Raw genomic sequence first — 12094 nt, 5'->3', positions numbered from 1 at the left:
GTCAGTGCAAAGCCAAAGGGGTAAATACCAGCTCTGTGGCTTGTTGGGCTCATTTCTTCAATACGAATTTTGATCAGAGAGTGCAGATTGAAGCTAAGAAAACATAGTTGAATATTTAAGGAGGCTGGAGTGATACATCCTACCCGACCCCACAGCTGCTAAATTAATCCTCTCGCTCCGCCCCACAGGACGTGACTTCATCACGGCGAGACTCATAGGAAGGAAACCCAAACCAGCACAATGTGGATAGCTGAATCAGACTGGCAGTCAATCGCCTGTCATTCGGACCACTCATCAGACAGGAATGTCTTTCCAGTCCAAGTGAACTCCTGCATTCCCATGTTGCGCAACGGTACACTTGAAGCCACCTGGTAAAATTCAGTTGCAAAAGAAATCACAAAAGGCTTGCGTGGCTTGTGTGGCCGCTGAACCCATACACAAGAAACCATGTAATTCTTCTTTGCAAATGAGCCTCGTTGCACAAGTCTAATTCACGAACACCAGCTCTAATAATTTCCACACAACACATAGTTTGTTTAATTATTAAAACATTTAGATCTGAGGCCGATTTTAAACGCCTTCTAAATCCTAACCTAAGTTTTCAGAAAAACGTCCTGTTGCCACATACATAGCTAGCAACATTTAAAATTGCACAGATGTATATAGGCACTGTCACATCGCACGTTTATTCTACGTTTATTCACGTTTATTCTATTTTGCAGCAAACTGCTCCATTCCCATTGAAACGCATAGGCAGAATCTGCCCTCATAGTAGAATAAAAGTGTGGCGTGACCTCACCCTTGATGGGTTAAAGGACCACTTCACCACTTTTCAACCTATCTTCATATAATAGGTCCTCACTAATAATCATGAAAAAAAATGGCGCAATTTTTTTCTACTCGGTCTGTGTCTCATAGGAGGGCTGTGGGCAGTTCAGAAACCGTCTTTCAGTGACATCATCGATGGGGAATACAAGCTAATAGAAACTGCAGTCTTTCTAGTCCTGAAAAGTTGCAATGCGAAAATGGAAGCCATCGTTCTCACAATAATGAAAATCTAAACATTTTTGTAAAAAAAATCTTGTTTAAAAACAAATCTGCCTAATGATGATGTCACTGGAAGACGGTTTCTAAACTGCCCACAGCCCTCCTATGAGACACAGACTGAGTAGGACAAAATCCTGCCATTTTATCATGATTATTAGTGAGGACCTATTATATGAAGATAGGTTGAAAAGTGGTGAAGTGGTCCTTTAAGAGTTAAGACCGAGCACCATTAGCTGATGCCTAGATCACAGCTAGTCTAGGTCCAAGGCAATCATATACATCAACAAAAATAGAAGAGAAAACATTACATAGTGTACTCATACAGTAGTTAGTGAGTTATTTGCATCTTAGCGTTGTTAAAAGGACCAGACTTTCCAGTGATAGCAGCAGTGATTGTAACCAGGCGAAGACATAGTCATGCCAGGCGTGCCAGCGAGCTGATCATTGGACTGTGACCAGAATCAGATCACTTTTTGCCTTGCTTGCGTGCTACCAGCGCTGAAAGGCACGAATGCTCTCATCCTATTCTGTGACAAGTTAACACATGTGTGCACTGTGCAGTGCTAAATCTCCCATTAGCACCTAGGATCCATCAGTTGGGAAGTTTTCCATCTTTAAACTTTCATATCATAATCACACATTTGAATTTCTGTTATTTCTTTAATGTCAGCAGTGATAAATAATAGCAGATTTGAGACGCAATAGAGTACATGTAGCTCTCATCAACTACCAAATTATTGAATTACAGAAGACTATTTCCACAACAAATCGTACAGGTTGATCAAACCACCATTCAGTGGCTGGTGTTTTGGGGCAACTGGTGATTAGGCTCTCTACTAGCCTGTGTCAGTCTCCGCACTCTCTGAGACCCCACAGTCTTCAGTGAACAACAAAATGACAATAGGATGTTTCTACAAAATGACGGCAGTCAGAAAGATGAGTCAAGGAGGCAGTATGGTCTGAGAGTCAGTACCTCATTTTCACATTGTATGGCTAAATCCATGAACTCAGTGGGCTCACTGGGCCAATTAGAGAGAGTGGCACCTGTCTGTAGCCATGGCCTTTACAAGGTCTTTCATCACATTTCATCTCTCACTGTGTGTGTGTGTGTGTGTGTGTGTGTGTGTGTGTGTGTGTGTGTGTGTGTGTGTGTGTGTGTGTGTGTGTGTGTGTGTGTGTGTGTGTGTGTGTGTGTGTGTGTGCATGAGAGAGAGAGAGAGAGAGAGAGAGAGAGAGAGAGAGAGAGAGAGAGAGAGAGAGAGAGAGATCAAAATGCGAGGCATAATTCCCTTATGCAGCTGAACAGAGCAAGATAGGGTGGGTGCATGTATGAGTGTGCAGCGATGTGGAAACGACAGCATCAGCAGCAGAAATATAATATATTGTTTATATTATAAACAGAAGAAGGAAAAATGAGAGTGTGTGTGTGTGTGTGTGTGTGTGTGTGTGTGTGTGTGTGTGTGTGTGTGTGTGTGTGTGTGTGTGTGTGTGTGTATGTGTGTGTGTGTGTGTGTGTGTGTATGTGTGTGTGTGTGTATGTGTGTGTGTGTGTGTGTGTGTGTCTGTGTGTGCGCCTGAGGGTTCATGCATGCCGTCTTGTGTTATTTTAAAGTGAGAGAAACTGCTCCACCCCACCCTCCTCCTTTCCACAGGTAATTTGTATATGAGGAATATCATACATACTGATGACCCAATCACAAGACCCCTGACATACCGATGACCCAATCACAAGACCCCTGAGAGCTAGGAGACAGGACCTCAAAATGAGACCTGCCAGGATGAGACAGAATACATACTGCACGCACACACACACACACACACACACACACACACACACACTAACAAAGAGAGGAGGACATGAGTAACAACTCTGTGGGTGAATGAATGGAGACAGAAATGGAGGGATAGAAAGGCAGAAAGAAAGAGAAAAGGAGAGACAAAGACAGAAAGAGAGAGGAAAAAGAGAGAGACAGAGAGAGAGAGGCCCTATCATTCAGTCTCACACCCTACACAGGATGAACGGGGCCTCAGTGCTCCTTCACTGTCCAAACACACCTCACGGCTGTCTGCTCGCTGCAACAACAATGCAGCGCGACACACACACACACACACACACACACACACACACACACACACACACACACACACACACACACACACACACACACACACACACACACACACACACACACACACACACACACACACACACACACACACACACACACACACACACACACACACACACACACACACACACACACACAGATGTCCCACTGATGACGGGACAATAACCCTATTGAGGGACATTGACAGGGGCCCGAGATAGAAAGTGAGGAGAAAGAACAAGATTGACAAAAGGTCACACATGAGCACTCCATGCCCTCCCACACACACAATTCAATGTGCTTTATTGGCATGAGAAAACATAAGTTTACATTGCCAAAGCAAAAAGTGGAACAATACAATCAAAACAAAATGTATACTACAATTGAAAGTCAGAATCTTCAATAAATCGATGTCTATGTACCAAGATCACTCTAGTGCAGGAATACACACAATGATTAGTCTTTAGTGTGGTTATGTTCCATTTGATATCCATCTATCACAGGCTCAGCAGCTCACGAATCTTGCTGCTGTGTTTGCACATTGTTGTACTTCCTATGATGCAAGACTGTGCTCACCGAGTCTGTACCTAGTTAAGATTTCTCTTTGTTTTGGGTCGGTCACGGTGCTCAGGTATTCTTCCACAGTGTATTCTCTGTTTAGGGCCAGGTAGCATTCTAGTTTACTCTGCTTTTGTGTTGCTTCTTCTTTCCAATGTGTCAGATAGTTTTCCTTTTGCCGTTTTTTTTAATTTGGCTTAGTCCAATGGGTTTTCTATCTGGTGGCTCCGTTTGTGTTTGTGCACAGAGGTCCAGGGCCAACTGGCTGAGGGGGAATCTCTCTAGAGTTCCGCTGTGTGTGAGTGCCTTGATATGGAGTGCATCTGGGTCACTTTCTTTTAGGTGGTTGTAGAAATTAAGTGCTCTTTTTTTTCATGAGTGAGTATCATCCTAATTCTGCCCTGCATGCATTATTTGGTGTTTTTCGCTGGGCCCGGAGAATGGATTTGCAGAATTCTGTGTGTAGGGTCTCGGATTGGTGTTTTTTTCGAGGTCATGGTTAATGGTCCCCAGATCTCGCAACGATAGAGGAAATTGGTTCTATCACAGAGTCCAGTATTTCAAGCCAGGATTTAATTAGGATGTCTATTTTTATGTTTCTTTTGATGGCATAAAATGCCCTCCTTGCCTTGTCCCTCAGGTCCTTTAGAGCTTGGTTCCCTGTTCTGCTGATGTTTAGGCCGAGGTAGTAGTTTTTTGTTTGTTCTAATGGGATTGTATTTAGGAAAAGTTGATGGTTTTGGCGGCTGGACACACACATACACATGGACACGCACGCGCACACACACACACACACACACACACACACACACACACACACACACACACACACACACACACACACACACACACACACACACACACACACACACACACACACACACACACACACACACACACACACACACACACACACACACACACACACACACACACACACACACACACACACACAATCTGGACAATGTTTGCCAATATGACAGCCTGATTAATCAAAATAATATATCTAGCACCAATTCATTTGTTGAATGTGGACTATACAGTCAAACTAAAATACTCAAGTTTTCCTCAATACTAGTAACTAAGGCATGCTCTGGTAGCCTGGCTAATAAGCCAGACTAATATCACACAACACTGTCGCGGCATATTAGTCTGGGCTGGCTCCACTTGGATTTCATTTCCCGGGGGGCGGGTTCAAACATTTTCTCTTTGACGCAATTGGTCAGAGCTACTGTCAGTCAAAGGTCTCAAGCATTGAACGTCACTGTACCAAAGCCCGCCCATATTGCATACCGTGTCCCGATTGGCCCGACCTGTTCTCGGTTGTAGGAAAGAGGCGTGCTACTGAGCCTCGCCAGACCCTAATCCGCTGGCAGGCAAATTGTTTTTTGCCAACGGCTGATTCGGTCTGGTTTATTAACCAGGCTAATGCTCTGGCTCTGATCATGATTGTTGGGGGGCCGATGCTGATAAAAAAAAACCTCTTAATTGCTACAAAAGTCTAGACTGGCTATCTCTTCTTAGGATCTTACCCATATTATAGTACCAACATGAGGACACTGTTTGATTAATGCCTAAATTATGCTCTGGCGCATGACAGTGTCGCTCGCCGAAAATAGCTGACCTACAAGCTGACAACGCATCAGCTTAATTGTATCCGCAGCACGTTGTGAGCTTGTAGGTCGGTTATATTCAGCGCACAACGACACAGCCGCGAGACGAAGTATGAATCAGCCTTAAGGTTGCCCATATATCCTAATATTGAGTATATATCAGCTGTATTACAATAATAATTGCTTCAGTATACAGTGTATATCACACAAATGCAGTATATGAGACAAATGCTAGAAATTACACATTTCAAATTTGGTAATCTTTCTTTTAAATAAAACAAGAAATACATTTTTTTTGTGATTTGTTCATTTGGCTGATCACCGGCGATCACGTCATGTGGAGTGAAAACCGGCTGATTTATATCGATAAATCGGAGCAGCCCTATTACGAAGGGTCAGTTTTTACACTCAGAATTAACTAAACACTGATTTTACTGTACAATACTACAAATAAGTATGCATATACAGGCAACTTGTTTGCTCAAGGGTGGGCCAGTGGTATTGTTTCACTGGGGAAGCAGCATGATGATAACAAGAGATCTCCCACACATATCTGATTGTTCACACACACACACACACACACCTGTTTTTTTCCTCCTCAGCTGTTGTGCACAGACTCACTCTAGTATACACAAACAGACCTGCATATGCTGCAAGGCATACAGGTCCCTTAAGGTGATGGTTTGGCAACTTTCCACACACACCCCCCCCCCCCCCCAATTTGGGCATAAACAACATATTTTTGTGAGATATTGACTAGACTACAAATAACTAACTTTGGTATGTAGTGTTATTTTGGAGTATTCTATCACACATGCTTGTAGATTCACACAGTCATATAGATAGCAGAGGTTCCCAAACGTTTTAGCTCGAGACCCAAACTACTGAAAATAGCAGATCTATAAGCTCACAACACATGTTGTGAGCTTGTTACTATTTTCACTAATGAAAAGTTTTTTTTATGGAATTCTTTTGAAAATGTGACAAAATGTAGGAAACAAAAAATAAATGATTTACTACTTGCGACCCATAAAAATGTGTCCGCGAGTTCGCAACCAACATATGGGTCCCGACTCAGTCGTTTGGGAAGTGTACTGCTCTAAGTGTCTCCTTGCACTCAATGTGTTATGTGTGCATGACAAGTGTGTCTGGCTCCCTGTGTGGATCCAGGATGCATATCAATTCTAAGTGACTGTTCAAAGCAGCTCCCTAAACCTGGAAGGGGCCATGTTGAGAGTTTGCAGCTCTGCAAAACCAAAGCGCTTTTATAACACCAAAGCAAAACAAACACACATATACCTACTGTACCACACACACACACACACACACACACACACACACACACACACACACACACACACACACACACACACACACACACACACACACACACACACACACACACACACACACACACACACACACACACACACACACACACACACACACACACACACACACACACACACACACACACACACACACACAGCAGTTCTTGGCCAAAAACTTGGCCCATAAATGTCCCAAGTCACTTTTTCCACAGTCAGCAACTCTTTCTTAATAGAAACGCTAGACTGAGAGAGTGAGTGTGTGTGTGTGTGTGTGGTGTGTGTGTGTGAGAGAGAGGGGGTAGGAGGGATCGAGAGGCAAAGGGGTCAGAATATAAACCAACTTATCAACCAAAGAGCCCACTGCAATTAGCAATGACATCATGTTCCTACTAAGCAGGCACACACATTCATTCACGTACACAAGCTCACACTTGCAATGCATCACGGCATGCACACTCATGAGTACATGCACGCAAGACGCAAGCACACACACACACACCTTATAGGGCTGCGACTATCGATTATCTCTACCAATTATGTTTTTGATTAATCAAGAAGCACATTCTTATGGAATTGTTTTATGGCAACGAATCAGAGAGAGAGAGAGAGAGAGAGAGAGAGAGATAGAGAGAGAGAGAGAGAGAGAGAGAGAGAGACAGAGAATGACAGTGCACCATTTCAACAGTACAGTTCCAGTACAGTGACACATTCCGTCTTGTGGGTGGCACTAATGAGGTCTTGAAACCAATGCCACAGCATAAAGCTTATGGAGAGTATAGCAACCACAACAACCGTTTGGAGTTGGAAGTCGTGGATTCTACTAGGTCTCTTAAAACACGGGAATGTGTTTCAAAGAGATAGCGGGCAACGCTGCAGCGAGACCACACATTCTGAGACATTGACAAGGCCTAGTTTCATTCATGTCGTACTGTGCGTGTGTCATCATCACTTCACCAACACATTCTGTAAATAACATACATTATGTGTCACATGCGATGGAAAGAGTACACTGGAGAGCTTAAGTGTGTTGCTAAGGGAGGACACACTAGAGAGTGAGATGAGTGTGTGACTGTGTGTGTGCGTGCGTGCGTGTGTGACTGTGTGTGCGCGTGCGTGTCATGTGCGCGCGCGTGAGCGAGAGAGATAGGGAAATGTTATTGGTACACACACCAGAAACAGCAATTATGTCCTTGGTAAATGGTGTTATTGTCAACAACTTCAGAGCAGAATTGCCTCTCCCAAAAGAGAGGCAGACAAATTGGATATGCTCTGTCATAAGCCATTACACACATTCTAAAGGTAAGTAAGGTAGGCACGAATAGACAAGACACCTCTCTCATCCCTCCCACACACAGATGCATTATGCAATTAATTGTGTATGCCAATTAACTGACAATGATCTAAATTCCCCACCAGTCCAAAACACAGGAAGGTCTTTCCACGTTGACTTTCTGGACTTTGGCCATTCTTTAAATCAAGAAACATAAACAGGCAATTAAGTGGCTCCATGTTTGTATAAAACAACCAAGCCTATTATCCCAGACTCACAGGCTTTGCAGCCAGAAATGACCTTGTTGTTGGTTGGCTGGAAACAATTAAGTAACAGGGTCCAGCCAGCACCAATTCAAGTTGTAGTAGGATAACAGTCTACACACATTGTGCACAACTCAAGGTACAGTAATACTCTACTGTGTATGCACGTCTGTCTCACAATGAACTGCATTCTTGATTGGCCTCCAGAGTCCAGCAGCTCCACATTGAGAGCTGGGACAACACTACACAGGGCTAGATTGAGGTTGCAGCTGTGAATGAGAACCACAGGATGCAACGACAAAGTTGGCTAGCCTGGAACTGGATGCTCTCTTTAACACAGTCTACATGGAACCGTTACTATTACCCCACCCCTCTTATAATAATGGGCAGCTATGCCTAGGAGCTTAATACAACATGGTGGATTTCATCAATTGAAATGAACGTGTATAAATGAGTTTATGTAGCAGTAATAACCGGTCAACCGATCCCATCTTAGTATGATGTCTATCCCTGGGTGACATGGGCCCATTCTAAAATGAACCAGACACTTGAGAAACGAAAACAACACAGCTAGGATTCCACTAGCAGCAGCCAGGCCTTTTACAATAATTCATCTATGAATAGGTTTAAAGGAGCAAACGATCCGTCTGTCTCGCAAAGTTGTCCACCAATCACCTCATAGGCCGATCTATGACATTTACTTAAAAATCCAAGTGTGCTGCACATTAAGCTTATAACAGCAGCACGGGACTGGACAGCCAGCCAGCCAGTGGCGTTGGCTAGTGGCTACACAAGCCGCGCTAGTTCTGCAACGTTACCTGATGTATTCCTGCAATCACGACGAAATCTACACAGACTGTAGGGCTGGCATCATCATCATCAAAGCCACGACATTAATACAGCCGAAACGAATCGCGGGTCCGCTACATTCCTGTGTAAAGGAAAACATCGCATGTGTGTGTCGCAGCAGCAGCGACGCTTCGTCTCCTCCTTTACAACGCGGCGGCGACACACAGAGAGAGAGATTGAGTGAGAGAGAGAGAGAGAGAGAGAGAATTGGGGGGGGGGGGCACTGCGTCGCCCTCCTCCTCAACAATGTGAAAAGTTAACTCAGTCACGTCTTATTTTTTCCTCACAGTCCTTCCTGTTCCTGGGAATAATAAAATGACAGCCAGCTTCTTGCTTTTTTTCGGGCCGTGAACATAAATAAGCACAAATACACGCACCACCACGCACGCACGCACGGCACTCACTCACCTCCTCTACTGACTGACTGTGTTTGTTCACCACCACGTCCTCCTGTCGGAGTGTCCTCGAAGCGCTTCAGTTTATATTCTCCTTCCCCCCTTATTGTCTCTCTTCTCTCCGCTGCTTTCTTCTCCCTTCTCTCCTCTCTCTTCCAGAGTCACTAGATGCTGCTGTTCTCTCTCTGAGAGTAGAGCGCTGCTCCTCCGCTCTGCTGCTCCGGAACGCTCCGGAAGCAAACCCCCCGACGAGGAGGGATAATCGCCGATCTACAAGCTCACAGCTCGTCGCGGGTGCGCCGCAACGTGGGCTTGTAGATCGTCGGTTTTCGGCGCGCGCGACACCACTGTACGACGACGAAGTATAGGCTATAATAAAAGGCAAAGCAATCTCCCCATCTTTTTTAGGTTAATATCTGTTTTATAATGACTAATGATGACATTATAACATTTTATATTTCATCTGTTGTTGAGTTAAGGAAGAAATTGTTACAGTGTGTGTGTGTGTGTGTGTGTGTGTGTGTGTGTGTGTGTGTGTGTGTGTGTGTGTGTGTGTGTGTGTGCGTGCGTGCGCGCGTGTGCGCAATGCATGCACGTAACATAACATTTAAAATAATAATTAAACAGAGAAAGGTGTGTGCATGCGACTGCCTGCATGGAGGCTGCTGTCGTGTTGAAGAGACTGCTAAATAGGCCTTAAAATACATGGCCTATTTTCAAGCCTATAAGTAGCCAACATTGCTATTATATTTAGCATTTTATCAGTATCCCTATTCATCAGTTGGCCTAAAAATGGGGATAAAAAGTTATAATGTCATCATGTATGGTATAGCCTAATAGATCACATTTTCAGATAATAGGCTAATGTTAAATAAAGGTGCTATAGGAAGCAAATGTCTGGATTATTGCAGGCTATTATAAAAGCACTGCATGCCATAAACATATAGGATAAGGCTATACCATCCTTGCCTATCATGCTTACAAATACCACCAACATCCTTTCAGTTGCAGATTGGTATCTGTCTGAAGAAAATATTCAGGATGAAGGTCATGAGTTCTCTGATCTGCATGAGGGAGATGTTCTGGAAAATGTCAAGGATCCCAAATTGCTATTTATTTGGCCGTGGACCCTCGTCTGAAAAGGTTTTGTGCCATGAGCCCCCAAAAGAGAATATTCAGTAATGGATTCAATATACTTATTTTAATCTGCTATTTTCGAATAGCTGAAGAATTATACCAACAGAGATCTGAAGAACTGACATTTGAAAATAGCCGATCTACAAGCTCACAAATGTGTCACATTGCGACACATTTGTGAGCTTGTAGATCTGCTATTTTCAACATATTTTCATACATTTGATAACTTGAAACAGAAAATGAGTACTTTTGGTACTTTATAAGTAGGCCTACCGTACATTTTGATGCCAATACTTTCACTCAAGTACATTTTGAATTCCGTGTATTTCTATATTGCAGTATTAACACTTTTACTTACTAAAAAAAATAATGACTACTTTTTCCACCACTGGCTATATCTCATTTAGTTGTAAGAATGGTAGCCTATAACATGGCATGGGCTATGATGTTTTCATAATAGCCTACAGACATTTCCATCGTATATCAAGCGGTGGTTTCCTTTATGTTTATAATATAGCCTTAGGTATTGTGAAAATGTAGGATGTATTATGTAGCTAGGCCTACTGATCAGTACAGCCTAGTAGTATTGTATAACTGTACCTTTGTACCTTTTTGCAAACTGTTAATAAAGTATTCAATCAATCAATACTTAATCATGCACTCATACCGGTATAGGCCTACTTTATGAATATGCATATTCATAAATGTTCATTTATTATTATTATTATTATTCTTTATTAATTTATTATTTATTATTATTCATGTATTATTATTATTATTATTATTATTATTCATTCATTCAGAGTAGGCCTACTTTATGAATATACAACTTATGAATCTATTTAATTATGCACTGTCTGCACACCATATTTATGTAATAGTTTTCCCTGCACTACAATTGGTACAACTTCAGGTAGTGGAACTATAACCTGAAGATTGGTAGGCGCCTCCTTAGAGTATATGGCCCCTTTGCAGTGACCCTGTAAGGAACAGTGAACTGACTTGGGATGCTTTGTCCTTTGAATACCCATCTATAGTCCATGGTAAAGGTTAACTAGTAGTAACATACTACATGTCTCTGATAACCTGTCTGTCTGTCTGTCTGTCTGTCTGTCTGTCTGTCTGTCTGTCTGTCTGTCTGTCTGTCTGTCTGTCTGTCTGTCTGTCTGTCTGTCTGTCTGTCTGTCTGTCTGTCTGTCTGTCTGTCTGTCTGTCTGTCTGTCTGTCTGTCTGTCTGTCTGCCTGTCTGCCTGCCTGCCTGCCTGCCTGCCTGCCTGCCTGTCTGTCTGTCTGTCTCTTCCAGACCAGACCATTATATAGGGCATTTAGTGAATGCATTATTCAACCACATAGAGATGAATTCAGCGGGGGTTCTGCAGTTTGAAAAAGAAAAAAGCCCTGAAGCCCTGAGTGTCAGGATCTTTGGCTGTGGTTGTGCCTGGACAGATGCATTATAAAGTGAGTTCTTAAGTACTCTGGCCTGTTCTTGTTTCTTTAGATGTCTGTCCATTTCTCCTGGACAG

General features: G+C 43.1%; 1 protein-coding gene across 4 annotated transcripts in view; it reads right to left on the bottom strand.

The window, feature by feature from the left end:
• Positions 1-9603, bottom strand: part of apbb2b (amyloid beta (A4) precursor protein-binding, family B, member 2b) — a 94045-nt gene extending 84442 nt beyond the window's left edge. For 3 of the 4 annotated variants that reach the window (XM_079500382.1, XM_079500385.1, XM_079500384.1), the window contains exon 1: positions 9448-9603. The gene's annotated coding sequence lies outside the window, so the exon portion shown is untranslated. Of the gene's footprint in view, positions 1-9008; positions 9170-9447 lie in introns of those variants that run through there. The other variant, XM_079500383.1, reaches the window with a different exon arrangement.
• Between the last annotated feature and the right edge of the window lie 2491 nt (positions 9604-12094).

This window comes from Electrona antarctica (genome assembly GCF_951216825.1).
Source record: "Electrona antarctica genome assembly, chromosome: 4".
Lineage (NCBI taxonomy): Eukaryota > Metazoa > Chordata > Actinopteri > Myctophiformes > Myctophidae > Electrona > Electrona antarctica.
The sequence above is the reverse complement of the archived record's forward strand: the minus strand, read 5'-3'. Positions and strand labels throughout refer to the sequence as shown.